Raw genomic sequence first — 26314 nt, forward strand, 5'->3', positions numbered from 1 at the left:
AGGCCGTCTAAATCCCCTTTAAGTGCAGGCTTCTTCTTTGTGGAGAAGAAGGATGGATCACTCAGACCTTGCATTGACTTTAGAGCCTTGAATAAAATCTCAGTAAAAAATACTTACCCTTTGCCGCTGATTTCTGTCCTCTTTGATCAGCTACGTTCGGCTGTGATTTTTTCTAAGATTGACCTGAGAGGAGCATATAACCTCATCCGAATCAAGTCAGGGGATGAGTGAAAAACGGCATTCAGTACTCAGTCGGGTCACTATGAGTATCTGGTTATGCCATTCGGCCTGTCTAACGCTCCGGCAGTTTTCCAGGATCTCATTAACGATGTGCTCCGTGATTTTCTTGGAAGATTCGTAGTAGTCTATTTAGACGATATCTTGATATATTCTGACTCTATTGAACAACACGTTACCCAGGTGCGTCAGGTTCTAAAAAAATTACGTGAAAATCACCTATATGCCAAGCTGGAGAAGTGTGAATTTCATGTCACGGAGGTATCCTTTTTAGGGTACATTATTTCCCCTCGGGGATTCTGTATGGAACCGAAGAAGCTCCAAGCCATCCTTAGTTGGGCGCAACCCACCAACTTAAAAGCAATTCAGCGCTTTTTAGGGTTTGCGAATTATTATAGAAGATTTATTCACTCTTTCTCCGACCTAGTTGCTCCCATTGTGGCACTGACTAAGAAGGGAGCGGATCCAACCAACTGGTCACGTGAAGCTGAGTTATCTTTTCAGGCCTTGAAACAAGCCTTTGTCTCAGCCCCGGTCCTCAGACATCCCAACCCAGAATTGCCTTTCATTGTTGAGGTTGATGCCTCGGAGGTTGGAGTAGGGGCTATCCTATCTCAGAAGGATCCGGATTCTCTAGAATTACATCCTTGTGCCTTTATGTCCAGGAAATTCTCATCTGCTGAATCCAACTACGATGTTGGTAACCGGGAATTACTGGCTATTAAATGGGCTTTCGAGGAGTGGAGGCATTGGCTTGAGGGAGCAACACATACCATTTCAGTTTTGACTGATCACAAAAATCTTCAGTACATTGAATCAGCTAAACGGCTGAATGCCCGGCAAGCTCGTTGGGCTTTATTTTTTACTCGTTTCAAGTTTATTATCACCTTCATGCCAGGTTCCAAGAATGCCAAGGCGGATGCCCTGTCACGCAGTTTTCTTCCAGTTCATGATAACAGTCCTGTTACTCCCATACTTCCGTCTTCAGTCATTCGGGCAGGCCTCACACAAGATTTATTTACCCAGTTAAAGCAGCTTCAACATCAAGCTCCTGGAAATACTCCTGCTGGTCGTCTTTATGTCCCTGAGTTTTTGAGAGCAACTGTTTTGACGGAGTTTCATGATAGCAAAGTTGCCGGGCATCCGGGGATCGCTAAGACTTTGGAATTAGTCTCCCGCTCAGTATGGTGGCCTGGTCTTTCCAAAGACATTAAGGAGTTTGTTTTTTCGTGTCAGGTCTGTGCACAGCATAAAGTTCCCCGTTCCTTGCCTATCGGTCAACTTATGCCCTTGAATGTTCCTCTCAGGCCATGGTCTCATATTTCCATGGATTTTGTGGTGGACCTCCCTCTGTCAGCCGGATGCCGAGTCATATGGGTGGTAGTTGACCGTTTTAGCAAGATGGCCCATTTCATTGCTCTTCCCCGATTGCCATCTGCCCAGGGATTGGCAGTTTTGTTCCTCCGCCATGTTTTCAGACTCCATGGGTTACCCACTGATATTGTTTCTGATCGGGGTCCACAATTCATTGCACAATTTTGGAAGTCTTTTTGTGCCTCTTTAAAGATGAAATTGTCTTTAACGTCTGGCTACCATCCCCAATCCAACGGGCAGACTGAGCGAGTTAATCAATCATTAAAACAATATTTGCGTTTGTACTCGGCCAAACTCCAAAATGACTGGTCCGAGTTTCTTCCGTTGGCGGAGTTTGCTTACAACAATGCCTGTCATTCCTCCACCAATGTGTCTCCATTTTTTACAGTTTTTGGTTTTCACCCCAGAGCTAATTCCTTTTTTCAACATTCCTCTGTCTCCTCACTGACCTTGACCGCTCATCTCAGACTCATTTGGAGAAAAGTGCACCTTGCTCTCAGAAAAGCGGCATTTCGGGAGAAAAATTTTTCTGACAGGCTCCGGCGGCCGTGCACTTTTAAAGATGGAGATAGGGTGTGGTTGTCGACTCGCAACATTAGACTTCGACAAACCTCAGCCAGATTGGGCCCTAAATTTATTGGACCATTTCATATTATAAAAAAAATCAATCCAGTTGCTTTCCGGTTACGTTTACCAAGAACTCTCCGGATCGGAAATACTTTCCATTGCTCCCTGTTGAAACCATACGTTTCTTCCAGTAGATTTCCTCGGAAGATCTCTCAGGGGAAATCACCAATAGATGTACAGGGTCAGCAGGAGTTCTTGGTGGAGAAGGTTCTCGATTCCAAGTTGTCCCGGGGTCGGCTTTATTTTTTGGTACATTGGAGAGGTTATGGTCCAGAAGAAAGGTCTTGGGTCCTGGATGAGGATCTCCATGCCCCGAGGCTCAAAAAGGCATTTTTTCGAGAATTTCCTCAGAAACCTGGCCTTAGGGGTTCCTTGACCCCTCCTCAAGGGGGGGGTACTGTTAGGCGCCGAGGGTCCGCCCGTCAGTGCGGCCCGGCGCCTAGCAACTAGGGACGCCGCATGCGGACAGCCGCCGGCTCCCTAGCAACGCTAGACGCCGGGCGCACGGAGCCGCTCAGACCCTAGCAACGGGGACGCCACTGTCGGACCGCGTTCCCCGTTGCTGGGTCTAGATTAATCACCTCATTGGTATCCTGGCCGTGCAGCATGCAGCTGCACGGCATGATTGTTAATTACCCTGTCTGGCTCCTGATTGGAGAGCTCCCAGTTAAAAGCACTCTCTGGACTTCTCACAGACGCCGGTAATAGCTTCCTGTTTGCTGTGTCTGTTGCAGAGAGTTTTCCAGTCCTGTCTATCCGGTCGTTCCTGTCCTCAGTGGTCCAATACTCGGAAGTTGTCATTTTTTCCTGGAGTCCTGACCGAGCACCTTTAACATCCTGTGGTGTTCGTGAGTCGCGGCGTAGCCGTGTGTTGCGGCTTGACCGCTTACTATTTATTATTTGGTTATATTGTGTTTCGGAGCTTTTGCGGAGGATTCCGCTCCCACAAATCCACTCTGGTATCCAGCGGTGCTGGATAGGAGTAACGGATTCGTGGATTTTTGGTTGTCCTTTTCCCTGGCGGTTTGTCCGCACATACTTCTGGTTTAAGTTAGTTAGCTTGTAGCCCCTGGCCTGGTTGCTTAGTCAGAGGGCCCCTTGTTATCACCCTGTCTCGGATTTCCCTTTGTCTCCCATTAAGACCTGAGGGGGCATCGGAGTTGGGCAGACATAATCCGCCCTTCAAACGCGGCTGCCATGGGCTCAAGCAACCATAGTCTCGCAGGGGATTTCTGATAACACGGGCGAGACAACGGAGTTAGGGCGCCAGGGGTTACTAGGCTTTCCTGCTCCCGTAACCAGCATTCCATTCCAGTACTCTGACCTCCGTCATAAGATCACCTCTGGTCAGACGTACTGGTATCATAACAGGGACCTGCTGGACAAATGGTCCGGATCGCATCTTCAGATGCATCAGCGGATAACCCTGTCACCAAAGACAAGGGTGTCTCTCCTGTGGTGGTTGCAGAGTGCTCATCTTCTAGAGGGCCGCAGATTCGGCATTCAGGACTGTGTCCTGGTGACCACGGATGCCAGCCTGAGAGGCTGGGGAGCAGTCACACAGGGAAATTTTTTTTTCCAGGGCTTGTGGTCAAGCCTGGAGACATCACTTCACATAAATATTTTGGAGCTAAGGGCCATTTACAATTCCCTAAGCCACGCAAGACCTCTGCTTCAAGGTCAGCCGGTGCTGATCCAGTCGGACAATATCACGGCAGTCGCCCACGTAAACAGACAGGGCGGCACAAGAAGCAGGAGGGCAATGGCAGAAGCTGCAAGGATTTTTCGCTGGGCGGAAAATCATGTGATAGCACTGTCAGCAGTGTTCATTCCGGGAGTGGACAACTGGGAAGCAGACGACCTCCACCCGGGAGAGTGGGGACTTCACCCAGAAGTCTTCCACATGATTGTAAACCATTGGGAAAAACCAAAGGTGGACATGATGGCGTCCCGCCTAAACAAAAAATTGGACAGGTATTGCGCCAGGTCAAGGGACCCTCAGGCAATAGCTGTGGACGCTCTGGTAACACCGTGGGTGTACCAGTCAGTGTATGTGTTCCCTCCTCTTCCTCTCATACCAAAAGTACTGAGAATTATAAGATGGAGGGGAGTAAGAACTTTACTCGTGGCTCCGGATTGGCCAAGAAGGACTTGGTACCCGGAACTTCAAGAGATGCTCACGGAGACCCGTGGCCTCTACCTCTAAGAAGAGACCTGCTCCAGCAAGGACCCTGTCTATTCCAAGACTTACCGCGGCTGCGTTTGACGGCAGGGCGGTTGAACGCCGGATCCTGAAGGAAAAAGGCATTCCGGATGAAGTCATCCCTACCCTGGTCAAGCCAGGAAGGATGTAACCGCAAAGCATTATCACCGCATTTGGCGAAAATATGTTGCGTGGTGCGAGGCCAGTAAGGCCCCGATGGAGGAATTTCAACTAGGTCGATTCCTGCATTTCCTGTAAACAGGAGTGTCTATGGGCCTAAAATTGGGGTCCATTAAGGTTCAAATTTCGGCCCTGTCAATTTTCTTCCAGAAAGAACTAGCTTCACTACCTGAAGTTCAGACGTCTGTAAAAGGGGTACTGCATATACAGCCTCCTTATGTGCCTCCAGTGGCACTTTGGGATCTCAATGTAGTTTTGGGGTTCCTAAAGTCACATTGGTTTGAACCACTTGATTCTGTGGAGTTAAAATATCTCACATGGAAAGTGGTCATGTTGTTGGCCCTGGCCTCGGCCAGGCACGTGTCAGAATTGGCGGGCTTTATCCTGTAAAAGCCCTTATCTGATCTTCCATTCAGACAGGGCGGAATTGAGGACTCGTCCTCATTTTCTCCCTAAGGTGGTTTCAGTGTTTCATCTGAACCAACCTATTGTGGTACCTACGGCTACTAGTGACTTGGAGGACTCCAAGTTGTTGGACGTAGTCAGGGCCTTGAAAATATATGTTTCCAGGACGGCTGGAGTCAGGAAATCTGACTCGCTGTTATCCTGTATGCACCCAACAAGCTGGGTGCTCCTGCTTCTAAGCAGACTATTGCTCGTTGGATTTGTAGTACAATTCAGCTTGCACATTCTGTGGCAGGCCTGCCACAGCCAAAATCTGTAAAAGCCCATTCCACAAGGAAGGTGGGCTCATCTTGGGCGGCTGCCCGAGGGGTCTCGGCGTTACAACTTTGCCGAGCAGCTACTTGGTCAGGGGCAAACACGTTTGCTAAATTCTACAAATTTGATACCCTGGCTGAGGAGGACCTGGAGTTCTCTCATTCGGTGCTGCAGAGTCATCCGCACTCTCCCGCCCGTTTGGGAGCTTTGGTATAATCCCCATGGTCCTTACGGAGTTCCCAGCATCCACTAGGACGTCAGAGAAAATAAGAATTTACTTACCGATAATTCTATTTCTCGTAGTCCGTAGTGGATGCTGGGCGCCCATCCCAAGTGCGGATTGTCTGCAATACTTGTACATAGTTATTGTTACAAAAATCGGGTTATTATTGTTGTGAGCCATCTTTTCAGAGGCTCCTCTGTTATCATGCTGTTAACTGGGTTCAGATCACAGGTTGTACGGTGTGATTGGTGTGGCTGGTATGAGTCTTACCCGGGATTCAAAATCCTTCCTTATTGTGTACGCTCGTCCGGGCACAGTATCCTAACTGAGGCTTGGAGGAGGGTCATGGGGGGAGGAGCCAGTGCACATGGTCCTTACGGAGTTCCCAGCATCCACTACGGACTACGAGAAATAGAATTATCGGTAAGTAAATTCTTATTTTTAAACATGACTTTTGTATAACAAATCGATTGCATTTAATGCACGTTTTCTCTTTATTCAAAGCGTGGTAAGGGAGCTAAATCAAAGCCTACTAGAATTCAAGATGACGAGGTGGCAAGTAATTTAAATGTACCAATTTAGTATGTATAGTGACCACATGATACAAGTTTGCAATGTAATTAAAGCATGGTCTGTTTTCTGTAGGCCCATCAAGTGCTGTTCTGCGTCCACCATTGCTACCGTCTCCTTGTGCAACTCCACCAAGCCCCCGGTCATTGAGTCTTCAAGGGACACATCTACTCCACCTTGTGCTAAGCTCCTATGTAAAATGTAAACACAAATATGTTTGCCACATGTCATGTAAAGACTACTGTAGAAAAACACCTTTGTCTTTAAATAGTAAGGATTTCTGCATGTTTTTTTTGCACTAATTGCAATTTTATTTTAACAGCAGTTTTAGCTCTAATTTTTGCTGCACAATCATGAGTAAAGCAACAGTTTAGTTTCTTCCTATTGTACAGTGATTGTATTTCCCCAAATCCATATGCATTCAGGGAGAAAAACTATTGATTGCAAAAACTCCCTTACCTGTTCTTTCCAAACAGAGCCAGCAGTTTTTATCACGATCACACCAGTGACAGCACCAGATCTTGCAGAAGGCCCTGTTCATGGATAGGAAGAAGACATGATTACTCTTCACTTTGTTGATAAATCGTCGCCAACAGCACCAAGATGAACACTATCATTCCCAAGTACCCAAGCCTACACCTGTTGCAGATGCTGGGGCACAATTTCTGCATGCTTTTTCCTCATTTGAGGACAGACAGGTAGAACTATAGGGAACTTAAATACGCCAATTAGGCCTAATTTATAGGCAATTCTGGAGAAATCATACATAAGGCCTAATTTAGATTTGTACGGAAAAGAGAAAAAAAAGCATGTTACTTTGTGTCATGCAAGGGGAGAAAATGCATTTATATTATTTCTGTGCAGGGTAAATACTGGCTGCTTCTGCATGTAGCCCAAAAATGTTAGACAGCTTTAATTTTACACTGCAATTTATATTTCAGTTTGAACACACCCCACCCATATCTATCTCACTCTGCACGTGTTACATCTGCCCCACTTACAGTGCAACACGGTATTGCCCAGTTCCTTTTTTGCTTTGGTTGCAAAACAGAATCAGGCCCAGTGTACTTGTGTTTAAGTGTAAATAATGTCAATCTCTGTCAAAACATAATGCATGATACAAACATTAGAGTGCAAGAATCATTTATTAAAATACAAGAATCCCCAAACCAGAGCCGGCCATAGGCATAGGCAAACTAGGCAATTGCCAAGGGCATTTGATATGCCTAGGGGCATCAGCAGCTTCTGCTGATTAAAATGATATGTGGCATGCCTATATTCTGTGTGTAGCATTTCATATGCAGATACAGCCACAGTCTCACACAGTATATAGGCATGCTGCATATCATTTTAATCAGCAGAAGCTGCTTTGCCACATAGCAATGCAAATAAGATGCATTTTCATTAAAAAAAGGCGCCCGACATTAGCATTGAGGCAAGATTTATGAGGACACATCTGTATCCAAGCAGAGGCAGAGGTCACAGTGTTAGTGGCAGTGTGAGTGATATGTGCATGTGAGTGGGTTGGTTGTGCAGTAGTGTTCAGAATATGTGTAAGGAGCATTATGTGTGTCATGTAAAAATGCATTAATAATGTGCAACATATATGTAAGGGGCACCATGTGTGTCATTATGTGTATAAAGGCATTAATAATGTGCGGCATATGTGTAACAGGGTACTACTGTATATAGGGGCACTAATAATGTGCAGCAAATGTGTAGGGGGCACTATGTGTGTCATTATGTGTATAAGGGCATTAATAATGTGTGGCATATGTGTAAGACATTATGTGTAAAAGGGCATTAATAATGGTTGTCATAATGTGTAAGGCACATTATGTTTAAGGACATTAATAATGTAAGGGGCATTACTGTGTGGTATTACGTGTATAAATGCATTACTAATGTTTGGCATTATGTGTATAAGGTGCTCTACTATGTGGCATTGCATATAGAAATGGCACTACTGTGTCAGCTAATGTTAATAAAGAGCAATAGGGTGTAGTGTAATGTGAATAAGGAGCAATTCAGTGTGATGTAATATGAATAAGGGGCTCTACTGTGAGGAGTAACGTTTATAAAATATAAAAAAATATAGGGGGTACAAACACAAAAATATAAGGACTGCTATGGGTGAGGGTTGATGGTGCTGGGAAAGAGGTGCAAGGTCAGAGGCGGAACCAGCGGTGGTGCTAGGGGGAACCAGCCAAAATTGCCTAGGGCATCATATTGGTTAGGGCCGGCTCTGCCCCAAACTATGCCCTAATAGATTTAAACATGAGTGTGGTGGCCTTTAGTAGTTATACACAGGCTAGTTCTTCCACAACCAGAACTCCACACACTACCTCATCCTGAACAACACCACCCAAGATGTGGCTATGTACAGAGAAGCACTGTTAGATCGCTTCCTAAAAGGAGAACATAAGAAATGTAGAAAACATTTATTTCTGCAGCTGGGTACACTGGAATTCCACAGGGAATACATTGGGGTGTAGAGTTGGATCTTGATCCAAGGCACCAACTGGCTAAAGCTTTGACTGTTCCCAGGATGCACTGCACTGCCTCCGTTAAGAAGACTTCAAGGGCCGCAGTGCTTTATATGTCATTGGGACATACTGTACTGCGGCTCCATCACCTCCCCAGCAGCGCTGCATACTCCCACGGCCGGGTTCCCGGGTACTTGTAGCGGAGGCGCACTGGTCATCAGGCACACCACCGCTGACGCTCTCCAGGATCGCGTGGCTGCACGTCAGGGAGGAAGTAAGAGGGTCCTTCAGGTGGGACCCGCCTGTAAATCGCGGTCCGGTTGGTCTCAGGAGACGGACCGTGCCGCTGGCGTGGACACTGTACTGCACAGGGACCCCACTATATCCACCAGGGCAGGGAGCACAGGTTGGAATTTCTAAAATCCGTTTTACATAGGCTCCATAGTACCCGGTGGTGTGGACCAGCATAGGGGATAAGGCGCTGACCTGTAGCCCCTCCCCCAGCTCCAGGCGTCATCTACTGCTGATGTTCCCGCCCTGGAGCTGCATTTCACTCTCCCTCACTCCCTGACAGAGATTTTTGTGCCATCTTCACATAGCTGAGCTGATCTCCGGGACTGCAGGGCACTGTCTCCTCTGTAAAAGCCGCCTGTCTCACAGCGTTGTGCATTTACAGACACTTAAGTATTCTACATGTTATTTTAGACAGTGTTAGTTAAGTACAAGTGTACTGCTATCTGAATATTTAGTACAAGTATTCTGTGATATACATCCAGTGTTTACTGTGCATTGTTATATCTATATTCATACATATCTATATGTAGTTTTACTAGTCCAGTGCGGTTTTATTGTTTATCTATAATAACTTCTGCATTGTACCTGTGACTGAGTGTGCCTGTAGCTGCTGTGTGGATTTCATTCTTGTGTATCACACTACTTGCTATCACTATATTCTGTACCCTGGGGGGCTAGGTGTGTCAGGGTCTCATTTATATATATAGTGCTACACAGTATATACTGTTTGGTATTTCTCATACGTCCTAGAGGATGCTGGGGACACTTCAAGAACCATGGGTTATAGACGGGATCCGCAGGAGACATGGGCACTTTAAGACTTTTAAGGGGTGGCTCCTCCCTCTATGCCCTTCCTCCAGACTCCAGTTTTAGAATTGTGCCCAGAAAAGACTTTATGTTAGGTTTTTTATTTTCAGGGAGGCTGCTGGCAACGGTCTCCCTGCATCGTGGGACTTAGAGGAGAGAAGTCAGACCTAATTCTAATGAGTTTAATGGCTCTGCTTCTTGGCTACAGGACACCATTAGCTACTGAAGGTTTGGAACACTAGGTACGCCTAAGGGTTCACTCCCAGAGCCCGCCGTCACCCCCCTTGCAGATCCAGAAGTCAGAAGACAGGTGAGTAGAAGATCAGAAGACTTCAGTGACGGCTTTCTGAGGTACCGCACAGCAATCGCGCTGTGCGCCATGCTCCCACACACACAGAGGCACTACAGGGTGCAGGGCGCGGGGGTGGGGGCGCCCTGGGCAGCATAAAATCCTCATTTTCAGGCTGGCAAGAGTGGATTGGAGATCCTGGGCACATGATCCGAACCCCCGCCAGTATTATATATTAAGAAAATAGCGGGGCTGAAGTGCGCCATTAAGGGGGCGGGGCTTAGCCCTCACAGCTCTCATCAGCGCCATTTTCTCTTCACAGAAGCTGCAGAGACGCTGGTCCTCTCCTCCAAACACTGCTGTACAAGTCACAGGGTGCAAAACGGGAAGGGGTGGGGGGCGGCACATCATTTGGTGCAAATATAAAAGCGCTGCTGGTCTGGGGCTTTATATTAGAGTTTCAGATCTGGGATTCAGTGCTGGATTGTGAGCTGGCAAACTCCCTCTGTGTTTCTCTGACAGGCTTTACTGTGGGTCTGTCCCCTATTTGCCCAGTGTGTCTGTGGGTGTTGGTACACGTGTGTCGGCATGTCTGAGGCTGAGTGCTCTTCCCAGGAGGAGACTGTGGTAGGGACAGAAATGGCTGTGGGAGTGACCCTGTCGGCACCGCCGACTCCTGATTGGGTAAATGTGTTGAATGCCTTGAATGCTAATGTGGCTCTTATTAATAAGAGATTAGATAAATCTGAATCTCAGAACCAGGCATAGAAGAAATCTGTGGAGGATGTGTTATCACAGGTCCAGACCCCTTCGGGGTCACATAAACGTTCATTTGCTCAGTTGGCAGACACAGATACGGACACTGACTCCAGTGTCGACTATAGTGATGCCAAATTAGACCCAAAATTGCCAAAGAACATTAAGTACATGATTGTGGCAATAAAAGATGTGTTACATATCACGGAGGACCCTGCTGTTCCTGATACTGGGGTCTGTATGTTTAAGGGAAAGAAACATGAGGTAACATTTCCGCCCTCTTATGAACTGAATACCTTTTTTGAAAAAATGTGGGAAAATCCTGACAAAAAGTTTCTGATTCCCAAAAGGATTCAGGTGGCGTATCCGTTCCCCTCTGGGGATAGAGATAAGTGGGAATCATCCCCCATTGTGGACAAGGCTCTATCATGGTTGTCTAAAAAGGTGGCTTTACCGTCTCCTGACACGGCAGCCCTTAAGGATCCTGCGGATCGTAGACAGGAGACTACGTTAAAATCCATTTACATCGCCACAGGTGCGCAACCATTGCATCGGCGTGGGTGAGTAGTGCTATTGAAAAATGGGCAGATAACTTGTCATCTGATATAGATACCCTAGATAGGGATAGCATCCTCTTAACTCTGGGTTATATCAGGGACGCTGCGGCCTACCTAAAGGAGGCGGTGAGAGATATTGGCATTTTGGGATCAAGAGCCAATGCCATGGCAATTTCAGCTAGACGAGCATTGTGGATTCATCAATGGAATGCTGATGCTGACTCTAAGAAAGCTATGGAGTCTCTCCCATATAAAGGTAGTGTCTTGTTTGGTAAGGGTCGCACTGATTTGGTATCTACGGCTACCGCGGGTAAGTCGTAATTTTTGCCTTATGTTCCTCCACAACAAAAGAAAGCACACCACTTTCAGATGCAGTCCTTTCGGCCAAATAAATACAAAAAAGGCCGAGGTTATTCCTTCCTTGCCAATAGAGGAAGAGGGAAAGGTAAAAGATCTCCGGCCGTGGCAGGTTCCCAGGAGCAGAAGTCCTCCCCGGCTTCTGCCAAATCCACTGCATGATGCTGGGGCTCCTCTGCGGGAGTCCACACTGGTGGGGGCACGTCTCAAGCTCTTCAGTCAATTCTGGGCTCGTTCGGCCCTGGACCCATGGGTTTTAGAAATAGTGTCCCAGGGGTACAAACTGGAGTTTGAAGACGTGCCCCCTCACCGATTTTTAAAATCGGCCTTACTAACTTCTTTTCCTGAAAGGAAGGTTGTAAGCGATGCAATACAAAAGTTGTGTCTAAATCAAGTCATTATCAGGGTTCCCCCATCACAACAGGGAGAAGGCTTATTCAAGCCTGTTTGTGGTCCCGAAACCGGACGGTTCAGTCAGACCAATTCTGAACCTAAAGTCCCTCAATCTTTAACTAAGAAAATTCAAATTCAAGATGGAATCTCTCCGAGCAGTGATCTCCAGTCTGGAGGAAGGGGATTTCATGGTGTCGGTCGACATAAAGGATGCCTACTTACATGTCCCCATATATCCTCCACATCAGGCTTACCTGAGGTTTGCTATTCAGGATTGTCATTACAAATTTCAGACGTTGCCGTTTGGTCTGTCCATGGCTCCGAGGATTTTCATCAAGGTAATGGCGGAAATTATGTTTCTCCTTCGCAAACAAGGAGTCACAATTATCCCTTACTTGGATGATCTCCTGATAAAGGCGAGATCCAAAGACAAGCTGGAGCAGGACATTGCGCTCTCCCTGACAGTTCTACAGCAACATGGTTGGCTCCTAAACTTGCCGAGGTCACAGTTGAATCCGACGAAACGGCTGTCGTTTTTGGGAATGATTCTGGACACGGAATTAAAGAGAGTTTTTCTTCCAGAAGAGAAGGCTCTGGAAATTCAGAGTTTGGTCAAACAAATTCTGAAACTAGCGAGAGTATCAATCCATCAATCCACTCGATTGCTGGGGAAGATGGTGGCGGCCTACGAGGCCATTCAATTTGGCAGATTCCATGCCAGAGTGTTTCAGTGGGACCTATTGGACAAGTGGCCCGGATCCCATCTGCACACGCACCGGAAAATAATCCTGTCCTCCAAGACCAGAATCTCACTCCTGTGGTGGCTGCACAGCTCTCGCCTCCTAGAGGGACGCAGGTTCGGGATCCAGGACTGGATCCTAGTAACCACAGATGTGAGTCTCCGAGGCTGGGGAGCAGTCACTTATGGGGAAACCTTCCAGGGAAAATGGTCAAGCCAGGAAGTTTGTTTACACATAAACGTTCTAGAGTTAAGGGCCATTTACAACGGCCTTCTTCAAGCGGAACGTCTTCTTCGCAATCTGCCCATCCTAATATAGTCGGACAACATAACAGCAGTAGCGCACATAAACCGCCAGGGCGGAACAAAGAGCAGGACGGCAATGGCGGAGGCCACAAAAGTTCTCCGCTGGGTGGAAAGACATACAAGCGCTCTGTCAGCAATCTTCATTCCAGGAGTGGACAACTGGGAAGCAGACTTCCTCAGCAGACACGATCTCCATCCAGGAGAGTGGGGGTCTTCATCAAGAGGTCTTCACAGAAGTGAGAAGTCTTTGGGGAATTCCTCAAATAGACATGATGGCGTCTCGCCTCAACAAGAAACCTCAGAGATATTGTTCCAGGTCGAGGGACCCTCAAGCAATAGCAGTGGACGCATTGGTGACATCCAGGGGTGTTTCAGTCGGTGTACGTGTTCCCACCGCTTCCACTCATTCCAAAGGTGCTAAAGATCATAAGAAGAACAAAGGTTCAGGTGATCCTCATTGTTCCGGACTGGCCAAGGAGGGCTTGGTATCCAGATCTTCAGGAATTACTCATAAGAGATCCCTGGCCTCTTCCTCTACGAGAGGATCTGTTACAGCAGGGGCCGTGCGTATATCACGACTTACCACGGCTACGTTTGACAGCTTGGCGGTTGAACGCCGGATCCTAGCCCGAAAGGGTATTCCCAGTGAAGTCATTCCCACACTTCTTCAGGCTAGAAAAGGAGTAACGTCTAAACATTATCACCGTATTTGGAGAAAATATGTGTCTTGGTGTGAATCCAAGAAGGCTCCTACGGAAGAATTTCAGCTAGGGCGTTTTCTCCATTTCCTGCAAGCAGGTGTGGATGCGGGCCTAAAGTTAGGCTCGATTAAAGTACAAATTTCGGCCTTATCGGTTTTCTTTCAAAAACAATTGGCCTCCCTTCCAGAAGTTCAGACTTTCGTGAAAGGAGTTTTGCACATCCAACCTCCATTTGTGCCCCCAGTGGCACCATGGGATCTTAACGTGGTGTTGCATTTCCTTCAGTCACATTGGTTTGAACCTTTACAGAAGGTAGAGTTGAAATTTCTCACTTGGAAAGTGGTCATGCTATTGGCCTTAGCTTCCGCAAGGCGGGTGTCTGAGTTAGCGGGTTATCTCACAAGAGTCCTTATTTAATCTTCCATGAAGATAGAGCGGAGTTGAGGACTCATCAACAATTTCTGCCAAAGGTGGTTTCATCGTTCCACATGAACCAGCCTATTGTGGTGCCAGTGACTACTGACGCCTTCGTGGAGTCAAAATCTCTTGATGTTGTCAGGGCCTTAAAGATTTATGTCACAAGAACGGCTCAACTTAGGAAAATGGAAGCTATGTTTGTCCTGTATGCTGCCAACAAGATTGGGACGCCTGCTTCCAAGCAGACTATTGCGCGCTGGATCTGTAAAACGATTCAGCATGCTCATTCTATGGCTGGATTGCCGTTACCGAAATCAGTGAAGGCCCACTCTACCAGAAAGGTGGGCTCATCCTTGGCAGCTGCCCGGGGGGTCTCGGCATTACAACTCTGCCAAGCAGCTACTTGGTCGGGTTCGAACACTTTTGCAAAATTTTACAAGTTTGATACCCTGGCCGAGGAGGATTTAATGTTTGGTCAATCGGTGCTGCAGAGTCATCCGCACTCTCCCGCCCGTTCTAGAGCTTTGGTATAAACCCCATGGTTCTTGAAGTGTCCCCAGCATCCTCTAGGACATATGAGAAAATAGGATTTTAATACCTACCGGTAAATCCTTTTCTCTTAGTCCGTAGAGGATGCTGGGCGCCCGTCCCAGTGCGGACTCTATCTGCAGTTATTTGTTCTTAGTTATGTTTACACACAGGTTGTGTTTCTGTTATAGTCAGCCTGTTGCTGACATGGTTCATGCCGTTGACTGGAATTCAGTTAAATGCCATGTTGTACGGCGTGTTTGTGGTGTGAGCTGGTATATATCTAACCTTAGTTTAACAATAAATCCTTTTCCTCGAAATGTCCGTCTCCCTGGGCACAGTTCCTATAACTGGAGTCTGGAGGAGGGGCATAGAGGGAGGAGCCAGTTCACGCCCCTTAAAAGTCTTAAGTGCCCATGTCTCCTGCGGATCCCGTCTATACCCCATGGTTCTTGAAGTGTCCCCAGCATCCTCTACGGACTAAGAGAAAAGGATTTACCGGTAGGTATTAAAATCCTATTTTTTTACTGTGCATTTCAGTCACCTCATACCACTTAAATCCTCTGTTTGTGCCCTATATTTACTGTCACATAACACAGGGGTTTATTTGCAGGTATTGTGTTTGTCTGGCTATATTGTACTGTTACTCTCTAAGGCTACATTCCCTATAATGTCTGCCACACAGGGCGGGAAATCCGCGGCTGCTTCTGCATCATGCAGTGCTGGCACCACGGATTTACCTGAGGGGGAAGTTTTAATTGATGGTTCAGGCACTGGATGCCATACACCTCCCAGTCAACCCGCAGCACCTGTGGCCATCCGTATCCACTTTGGGCAGCATTCTTAAGTATGCTGAATACGCTTGTGACACGTCTTACGCCCCCTGTGGGACCTCCTGTGCCATTACAGCCACATATTGTCCCTGTGGGTAATCCACCTTAGGCGGACACTCTGTCTACCCAGTTACAACAACTAAATTCATCTTTGGTTAGACAAAAGTTGACCACACGCCCCTCTGGGGCCAAGGGGTCATCTAAGCAGGCCATTTCTAACTCTCAATCCACTATTATTTCAGATGATTCTTCTGATGAGGATGGGGAATACACTGATCCATCCGACAATGGTACAGTCGCTTCTGATGAGGAATCTACAACCCAGGTTGATGTTCCTGACCTAGTGGAGGCTATTAAGCGGATTCTCCGAATAGATGATGAGATTGAGCCCACTACTGTGTCTAAGAAACCTGATAAGTTCAAACGTCAAAAGGTTACTAAAGTAGTCTTACCACATTCTGACCATTTAATTGACATACGTGAAGAATCCTGGGCGTCTCCAGGAAAGAAATTTTCCCTGTCTAAAAAGATGCTAGCTTGTTATCCTATCCCTGCAGAGTTCAGTAACAAGTGGGAAACTCCACCGCCGGTGGACTCTCATATCGCCCGTCTTGTGGTGTCATCTACTCTGTCTGTCACCACTGTCACCTCACTGAAGGAACCGATGGATAAGCGTGTGGAGGGGTGCCTGAAGTCTGTTTACTCCCTTACAGGTGCTGTACATAGACCCACTATGGCAGCCTCCTGGGCTGCGAAATGAATTGAAGCATGGGTTCAGGCAATTGAGAATGAGCTGCCTCAGGATTTTTCTGACACTGCCAGACAATATCTGTCTTATATTACCACAGCCTTCCACTATATTCATGAGGCGGCCTCTGAGTCAGGTGTTATGGCGGCCAAGGCGTCTACTATGTCTTTCTTGGCTCGCCGAATTCTGTGGTTAAGGTCCTGGAAGGTGGACCTGGACTTCAAAAAGACCTTGAAGGTCCTCCCTTTTAAGGGAGACATTCTTTTTGGGGAGGATCTGAACAAGATTGTGACTGACTTGGCGACTGCTAAGACTGCGTTTCTCCCAAGTACTAATCCTTCTGCTCCGATGGCTAAGAGTACCACTTTTCGTTCATTTCAACCTCCAGGGAAAGCAAAGGGTCAGGTGTACCCAAGACAGGCTCATGCTTCCAAAATCACTAAGCCCAAACCTAAACAATCCTGGGCCACCCGTCAGCCTGCTTCCAAACAAGACAAGCCTACTGCATGACGGGGCGGGTCTCTCCCTGGGGGACCCCAGGGTGGGAGGCCGCCTTCTGCAGTTCGCCCAGGCCTGGTTACAGACCACTTTGGATGCCTGGGTGCGGGAAGTTGTCTCTCACGGGTACGCAATCTCTTTCAAGAAACGTCCCCCTCGCCAGTTCTGCTCAACCGTTATCCCTTTGGGTCCGTTGAAAGCACAATCTCTACACCAGAGAGGCAGGGGATACTATTCGAACCTGTTTCTAGTTCTAAAACCAAATGGGTCCTTCAGGCCTATACTCAACTTCAAATCATTGAACAAATTTGTGAGAGTGTCCAAATTCCGTATGGAAACTCTGCGCTCTATTGTACTGGCCATGGAACCCAAAGACTTTATGGTATCCGTGGACATACAGGATGCTTACCTGGATATACTTATTGCCTTATCACATCAGCCATATCTGCAGTTTGCTATTGGCAACCTACATTATCAATTCCAGGCTCTGCCATTTGGATTGACCAAGGCCCCCTCAGGTCTTCACCAAGGTCATGGCCGTGATGATGGCCCTTCTCCGCCGTCAGGGAATCAGGATCCTGCCGTTTCTGGACGACTTGCTGATCCTGGCGAACTCCCAAGATGTTCTCCTAAGTCATCTGGAACTGACGGTCAAATTCCTACAAGCCCACGGGTGGCTCATCAACTGGAAAAAGTCCTCACTGGTCCCTGCTTGGAGCATGGTGCACCTGGGGGCACTGCTGGACACACACAACCAGAGATTGTTTCTGTCTTCAGAGAAAGTCCTAAAACTTCATGACGGGATCAGATACTTCCTCTCTCGCCCAAGAGTGTGAGATACACTCGGCGATGCAAGTACTAGGCCTCATGGTGTCAGCTTTCTACATGGTAGAGTACGCTCAATTTTATTCCCACCCTCTGAAGAGGTTAATCCTTTCCAACTGGGATGGCCTACCTCTTCGGATCAAGTCTCAAATGATCTCTTTGACTCCGGAGGTTCGTCTGTCACTGAACTGGTGGCTACAGGACCAACAGTTGAGCAGAGGCTGTCCCTTCTGGATCTCCAACCGGGTACTCCTGACAACAGATGCCAGTCTGCGAGGTTGGGGTGCGGTTTTGGAGCAACACTCTCTCCAGGGTCGGTGGACCAGGGAGGAATCTCTCCTCCTGATAAACATTCTGGAATTGCGGGCAGTGTTCAATGGATTGACGCTTGCCCTGCCTCTTGTACAGAACAGGCCTGTTCAAGTACAATCAGATAACGCCACCACATACATAAATCATCAAGGCAGCACTCAAAGCCGCATGGCAATTTTGGAAGTGTCAAATATCCTCCGTTGGGTGGAACGCCATCTGCCAGCAATATCGGCAGTGTTCATTCCTGGAGTCCTCAACTGGGAAGCGGATTTCCTCAGTCGTAAGGACATTCACACCGGAGAGTGGAGTCTTCATCCGGAAGTATTTCAACTCCTAGTGGACAAGTGGGGCCTACCAGATGTAGACTTGATGGCGTCTCGACACAATCACAAGGTTCAGGTCTTTGGATCAAGGACAAGGGATACTCAAGCAGCGTTCATGGATGCACTGGCAATTCCATGGAACTTTCGGCTGCCATACGTGTTAACCTCCAGTGTCACTCCTGCCCAGGGTACTACGGAAGTTCAAGCAAGAAAGAGGAATGCTACTCCTAGTCGCTCCAGCGTGGGCCAGGCGGCTTTGGTTCTCAGACCTACAGGGTCTATCGATACATTGTCCTCTTCTACTTCCTCAACGCCCAGACCTCTTCATTCAGGGCCCTTGTATCTATCCGGACCTGGCCAGACTGGCTTTGATGGCATTGCTCTTTAAGATTCACTCCTGAGGGCCAAGGGAGTCTTCGTGGTGGTTATTCAAACTATGTTGAAGGCCCGCAAACCGGCTTCTGCACGGATTTATTACAGGGTCTGGAACTCTTACTTTACATGGTGTGCTGCTAAGAATTATGATGCCTATTCGTTCAGAACTTCTAGGCTTTTGGCTTTTCTGCAACAAGGCCTAGATTTAGGCCTTCATCTGGTCTCCTTCAAGGTTCATATATCTGCCTTGTCAGTGTGGTTTCAGAGAAAAATTGCGTCTATACCTGACGTTCATACGTTCACTCAGGGTGTTTTACTGATTCAGCCTCCCTATGTCGTTCCATGGGACCTGTCTGTTGTCTTAAATGCCCTGCAAGAGTCTCCATTTGAACCTCTTGAGTCTGTGGACCTTAAATGCCTTACACTTAAGGTTGTGTTCCTGCTGGCTATTGCCTCTACTAGGAGGGTGTCGGACTTAGGCGCTTTGTCCTGTCGTCCACCCTTTTTGATTTTTCACCATGACTGGGCAGTTCTTCAAACTTGTCCTGGTTATTTACCTTCTTTCCATCTTAACCAAGAGATTGTGGTTCCGGCTTTTATCTCTTCTGGTTTGTCTTCCAAAGAATGGTCTTTAGATGTGGTACAGGCTTTCCTTATCTACGTGGAGAGGACTGCCTCTATCATAAGGTCAGATACCCTGTTTGTACTTTTTGGTTTTCACAAACGTGGCTGGCCTGCGAATAAGCAAACCTTGGCCAGATGGATTAGAATGGTGATTGCACAAGCCCATGTGCAGGCTGGTCTCCCAGCTCCTGCTGCTATCAAAGCCCATTCTACTCGGTCTGTTGGACCTTCTTGGGCGGCCCGCCGTGGTGCGTCCGCTGAACAATTGTGCAAGGCGGCTACCATGGTCCTCAGTGAACACGTTTATTAGGTTCTGTGCCTTTGATACTTCGGCCTCCCAGGATGCTTCCTTTGGACGCCGGGTTTTTGTGCCCGCTACGGTATGTCCCCTCCCATGAGGAACTGCTTTAGGACATCCCCGATGTATTCCCTATGGAATCCCAGTGTACCCCGCTGCAGAAAAGGAGATTTATGGTAGACTTACCATTGTTAAATCTCTTTCTGCAAGGTACACTGGATTCCACAGGGCGCCCACCCTGACGCACTTAGCTTCTTTGGGTTGGTATGGCATTATCCACTGGTCCCTTCTACTGTCGTGAGAATGTGGTTCTATGTGACTAACATCTGCCGTCTCTTTACCTGCTGCTGCATTGGACTGGTTAACTAAACTGAGCTCCAGTGCCTGGAGGCGGGGTTATAGAGGAGGCGGTGCAGTGCATCCTGGGAACAGTCAAAGCTTAGCCTGTTGGTGCCTCGGATTAAGATCCAACTCTACACCCCGATGTATTCCAGTGTAACTCGCAGAAAGAGATTTAACTATGGTAAGTCTTACCATAAATCTCCTTTTTTGCAACTTAGATGGCTAGTTTCCAACATACCATATTGTAATTGCTGGCCTTCTTATATGTGTTTGTTAGGTCATGCTTGCCTGTAGTTTCTATTTTTGTGAAAGTACCTGATGCTTAATTGGTGAGAATTTCTATAAAAAAAAAAAATTCAAACAAACTTCTGCTTCTTATTTTCAGACAGGGTAACGCAAAGTTTATAAATGTTTACACATTGAACTAAATGCGGCTGGGAAGGTTACTTCTAAAGAACAGTAGTACAAAACTACTGAGTGACTGACCGAGGATGATGACATTGTGAGACAATAGAAAGTTACCCTTATCTTGTGTCACTGTGACTACTGGCTGGGGAAAAAAAATACAGGTGCAGGAGAGGGTCTACAAGGCTGCCATCACCAGGGGGAAATGATGGAAGAAGTTCGCTTGTGATATGCTAACACTCTAGAGGAGACTGACTGGAAAGAGCAGGTGCAACAGCCACAGCTTGTACAGGCCTGATATGGCACCTGCGGTGTCTGATGTCATACAGGTTCAATAAGTTTCTTTTGCAGGTCCATTATGGTGTGCTGGGGGAATGTTGTTTATGTAGTTTACTTTAACTCCTGGATTGCATACATCTTTGATGGAACAAAAAATTGATTAGAGCAACTACCATTCGGTGTATCACTGTTCTGAGAGGCATGGATGGGATCAGTAGTTGGTGTGTATGCTGAATCAGCACCCCAAGTTTCTTCAATATGGTACTACAAGAATCAGCATTGCTGATTCTTGTAGTACCATATTGAAGAAACTTGTGGTGCCTTCAAGTAACTTGGCTTTCAATTTAGAAATACTATATGACTCAAAGTAGGTGCTATTATGTAGCATAGGACCACCAGAGCAGACACCTTGCCAAGGATGGTGCTTATCATTTGTTTGCAAATGTATGTAACAGATCTCTGAATTACTATTGTCATGTAGGATGTATGTCTCTTTTGCTGGTTTGCTATGGTATGTTGGGAGAATATTTATTTTTCAAGTCTAGATTAACCCATCCTTTACATGTAATGGACCAATGACTTAAGCAACTACCATTCTGTGTGTCAAGAGTTAATTAATTTGTTAAGGTTCAGGCGGAAGTCACCCCTCCAGACGCTGCATTGAAATGTAACCACCCACTGAAGAACCTAGGACTGCATATGTTTTGGAGTACCTCGATAAACTGCTGATCCTCCTCTGTTTCTGCCTCCTGAGCCCTTTCAGTTGGGGGGTGGTGTGCTGAGTATCTAAAGTAAGTAGTGAGCACCCGCCAAATGCATTCTTCAGCCATATTTCTTACAGTCACATTGCTGCAGGTGAATTAGGCCCCTTTCATTTGTATCATAATGAAGCTTGGACAAAGTAGGAGCAGTAGGAGCACGTTTGTCATAGAAACCCGCCACTTACTGTATTTGCTACTTTATTTTTACAGTTGTGTGATTTTTCTGTGGGTTCTATCAGTTTTAGTAACCCGATGGTTAGTAAATCCAGGGTTTCTATTGCTGTCTAAGGTGGTCATTCCGAGTTGTTCGCTCGCAAGCTGCTTTTAGCAGCTTTGCACACGCTAAGCCGCCGCCTACTGGGAGTGAATCTTAGCTTATCAAAATTGCGAACGAAAGATTAGCAAAATTGCGAATAGACACTTCTTAGCAGTTTCTGAGTAGCTTCAAACTTACTCGGCATCTGCGATCAGTTCAGTGCTTGTCGTTCCTGGTTTGACGTCATAAACACACCCAGCGTTCGCCCAGACACTCCTCCGTTTCTCCAGCCACTCCCGCGTTTTTCCCAGAAACGGTAGCGTTTTTTCACACACTCCCATAAAACGGCCTGTTTCCGCCCAGAAACACCCACTTCCTGTCAATCACATTACGATCACCAGAACGAAGAAAAAACCTCGTAATGCCGTGAATAAAATACCTAACTGCATAGCAAATTTACTTGGTGCAGTCGCAGTGCGAACATTGCGCATGCGCAGTTAGCGGAAAATCGCTGCGATGCGAAGAAAAATACCGAGCGAACAACTCGGAATGACCCCCTAAGTAAATTAATTGATGGTTAGACGGACGGTCTAATGCAGAGGCGTCACCAGGTGTGGGTACACCCGGTGCTCACTCTGCATTACTACACCACCACCACTAGCACCCCCCCCTTCCTTCCCACACTCACCCCGCCTGGACAAAAAGGGGTGTGGTCTAATTAAAAGAGGCGTGGCCTCACAGGTCTCCTCATCTTCACTCCGGGGGGTGTATCCAGCTTCCTTGGAAATGCTGGCTGCCCCCGGAGACTAGGCAGCGTGCAGTGCTGGCTCCTTTTCTGTCACAGGAGCCGAGTGCTGCAGAGGATTATCACACTGCAGCACTCGGCTCCTGTCACTGCAGAAGAGCCAGCACTTGGTGTCACCCCTTCCGTGGGTGATACCTGGGTGCGGGGCGCACCCCCCGCACCCGCCTTCTGAAGCCACTGGCCTAATGCGTTCTATTGGCATCTAAAGCTGGGTTTTTCATTCAAATTTCCAATGGAATTGACTTTTGTATATCTCTGGGTTGCAAATTTATGGAAATTCATAGAAAAACAGAAATTGATGCTTAGAAATTTTACCCAAAGGCTTGGTAAATCTCCTCAGTGTGAACAGTTTGCTGCACAAAGTTTAAACTAAGTGATATTGGGGGTCATTCTGACCCGATTGCACACTGCAGTTTTAGCAGCCGTGCAATCGGGTCACAACAGCGCAAGAACAAAGAAAGCATTTGCAGCGGCGAACGCAAGAAGATTGACAGGAAGAGGCCGGCTGGGGGTGTCAACTCATCATTTTGAAGGAGTGTCCGTCCGAACGCAGGCGTGCCCGGCCGTGTCCACGGAGGGATCTTGACGTCACCTACAGGCCGGATCGTCGCAGCGGCTGAATAAGTCCTGAGCTGTGCAGAGATTGCACAAACTTTTGTTTGTGCAGCTCTCTCCACAAGCGATCGCTCCCCTGCACAGCGTTTACCCTCTCCCCTGTAGGCGGCGATTACCTTGTCGCAGCAGTGCAAAAATCTGCCTGCATGCGACCAGGTCGGCATGAGGGCCATTGAGAGCATGTTGCATCTAACGTTTAGTGAAAATGACCAAGGCACAGTACTGATTTGACAAGTTGCATTTAAGGCATAAACATTTTGGTGAGAATGATTATTCAGGTCCTTATTCAGTAAGCGCCGCATCTACGATGCGAACACATTTTCCCGATCTGAGGCAAGGTCTGCGCGTGCCCGGGCCAGAAACTGCGTTTGCATCGCACTGATTGCGTCGGGTCATGCCGTTGGAAACTGGATTGGGGACGGCCGTGTGACGACGCACGTGGCCGATGTGACTGGAAACATGGGAGTGGTCCGACTGCCTTTGTAGCCAGGCTGAGGTGGCAGGGGGGCTACCCTAAAACAGCGATGTGATCGCAATTGAATTGCGATCACATCGCTGGCCGCTATTAGCATGATGGGTGGCCACCCAGCACGTGAGAGATAGCAGTTGCAGTTTTGCTATTTCAGGAAAATTGCAACTGCAGCAGAATAAGGCCCTAAGTACAGTTTGTGCTTTAAAAAATAATATATATATATATATATATATATATATATATATATAGCCTTCCAAAATGGCCCGGCACTCGAGCGGTCCCCACCGCAGGTAAATAAATGCTAACGGTGCCTTCCTTAGAGAGGCGGCCCCCCTCAGATATACAGGATAATATGAGGCGGCACTCGGAGACTTCTCAATAGTGCTGTTTAATCGTGTGTCAACGTTTCGGGGACGCAGCCCCTTTGTCAGGATAAGTGTATAACCAAACAAATAGTGCTTAAATACCTGTTTAAACTCGGTCTCACCCGCCGCCTCCAATCGCGCCGCCCGGATTCCGGTCACATCCTCCCGGTCCCGCCGGAAGTGACGTCACGCCGGCCTGTCCAGCGCATACGTTGTGGCTAGAAGAGAGAAACCATGGAAACATGTAAACAATATGTCTGCCTCCATTGGTGAATATACCGGTCAATGTCGATCATGAATGAAAACTAATACTTAAGACAATAAAACATATCCAATACAAGTGTAAGTATGCCAAGACGATCTAATACGTTACTAATCTTTAGTAACAATCACATGCCTAGTTGAACATATTAGATCGATGTAAGTGAAAAAATCAACATACAATAACAACATATAATTGACAAAATCAGCATGTTAACAGTTCGCCACCTGGTGAGAAAACGCCACTATATATTTAATAATATTATAAAATATATAATGTTAATACATCATGTAGTTCTCATGCAATAGCCAAAATGTACTAAAGCGCCACAACTGTCTATTGACCTGTTTTGCTAATCATAAAAAACATTTTAAGTTAAGAGCCTCGTTCAATCCTTTTGGGGCTAATGTATTTAGTACATGGATCCAACGAGACTCTAATTGCAACAATTTTTTGGATCTGTCTCCTCCTCTCAGGGACTTGGGAACCTGATCAATGATTTTGTATCGAAGTGTGGCCATATTATGTTGAAATTTGGCAATATGCCGGGCCACTGGTTGATCGCTATCCCCCATTTTTATTGCTTCACGGATAGCGGATCTGTGTTGCGCCATTCTGGTCTTAAAGGCGCAATCCGTCTTGCCCACATATGATAAGCCACAAAGGCATGTGAGCAAGTAGACCACAAATTTTGGTTCGCATGACAGATGATATTTAATATTATATGATTTCCCTGTATGGGGGTGCATGAATTTTGTGCCCGGTATCATGAAGCTGCACGTCGTGCACCCACTGCACTGATAACAACCTGCTATTTTACTGAGGAAATGTTCTTTCGGAGCATTCAATTGAGAAATATCAGTTTTAACGACAATATCTCTAATGCTTTGATTCCTGGAGTAGCTCGTCAATAATTTTGATTGGTAGGTCTCGCCCAAACCTTTATCTGTGGCCGCTATGGGCCATATTTGCTTGGTCCTTTTGGTCAGATAATGACTGCTAGAGTTATATTGAGTGACCCGAGAAAATTTACCTTCAAGCTGTTTAGGAGGTTTTGGTTGTAATAATTGGTCTCTAGTAAAGCTTACTGCTCTCTTCCTTGCTGCCTGTAACTTTTTAATAGGATAACCTCTCTCCAGAAATGTGTCATATTATGTAATGCCTGATCTCTCTCTTGTGGTTTATTGGTAATACGACAAACCCTAAGGTATTGTGAGAACGGCAAACTGCGAACTGTGGATCTAGGATGAAAACTGTCATGTTTCAACAGATTATTTCTATCCGTGGGTATAGTATAGAGCGATGTACTGATCTTTCCTTCTTCAATAGTGATACAAACATCCAAAAAATTTATTGTTTTAGTATCAACTAGCAAGGTAAGTTTAATCGGACTATCCGTTGCGTTATGGGTATGCACTATAATTTCTAGATCAGACTGTCTCCCTGTCCAAAAAATAAGGACATCATCTATATACCGAAAGTATAGACACATCCTATTTGCAATTGCCGTATTCTGTAAAAATAGATCTCGCTCCACCTCCCACATGTACGTATTTGCAAAGGATGGCGCCACCGCCGATCCCATCGCACATCCAGTGTGCTGTATATAGAATTATTTGTCGTACAGAAAATAATTGTGGATAAGTGAAAATTCTAGCAATGCTATAAAAAAATCAATGTCGGGGCCTGTATAAAGTGGATTATTGGTGATCAACCTCCTGACAGCCTGTAGCCCCGCTCCATGTGGTATACATGTGTATAAGCTGGTCACATCAATGGAAGCGAGCCTAGTCTGTTCTGGAAGAACACCAATACCTTCCAATTTCCTAAGTAACATAGATGTGTCCTTTAAATGTGTACTAGTATTCTGAATGCAAGGTTGTAAAAATGCATCACAATAAACAGATAAAGGTTCGCATAATGATCCCCTGGCCGAAATGATCGGTCTTCCCGGAGGGAGGTTGGAGGTGGCGGGTGAGATCGAGTTTAAACAGGTATTTAAGCACTATTTGTTTGGTTATACACTTATCCTGACGAAGGGGCTGCGTCCCCAAAACGTTGACACATGATTAAACAGCACTATTGAGAAGTCTCCGAGTGCAGCCTCATTGTATCCTATATATCTATCTATCTATCTATCTATCTATCTATC

General features: G+C 46.7%; 1 long non-coding RNA gene across 4 annotated transcripts in view; it reads right to left on the reverse strand.

Annotated features, from left to right (window-relative positions):
• Positions 1-6051: 6051 nt before the first annotated feature.
• LOC134909854 (uncharacterized) overlaps positions 6052-26314 on the reverse strand; it is an 80085-nt gene continuing 59822 nt past the window's right edge. For all 4 annotated transcript variants that reach the window (XR_010176043.1, XR_010176045.1, XR_010176044.1 and 1 more), the window contains 3 exons: positions 24003-24118; positions 6594-6667; positions 6052-6324 (listed from right to left, as the gene is read on the reverse strand). This is a non-coding gene — a long non-coding RNA (uncharacterized LOC134909854). The remainder of the gene's footprint in view (positions 6325-6593; positions 6668-24002; positions 24119-26314) is intronic.

This window comes from Pseudophryne corroboree, chromosome 4 (genome assembly GCF_028390025.1).
Source record: "Pseudophryne corroboree isolate aPseCor3 chromosome 4, aPseCor3.hap2, whole genome shotgun sequence".
Lineage (NCBI taxonomy): Eukaryota > Metazoa > Chordata > Amphibia > Anura > Myobatrachidae > Pseudophryne > Pseudophryne corroboree.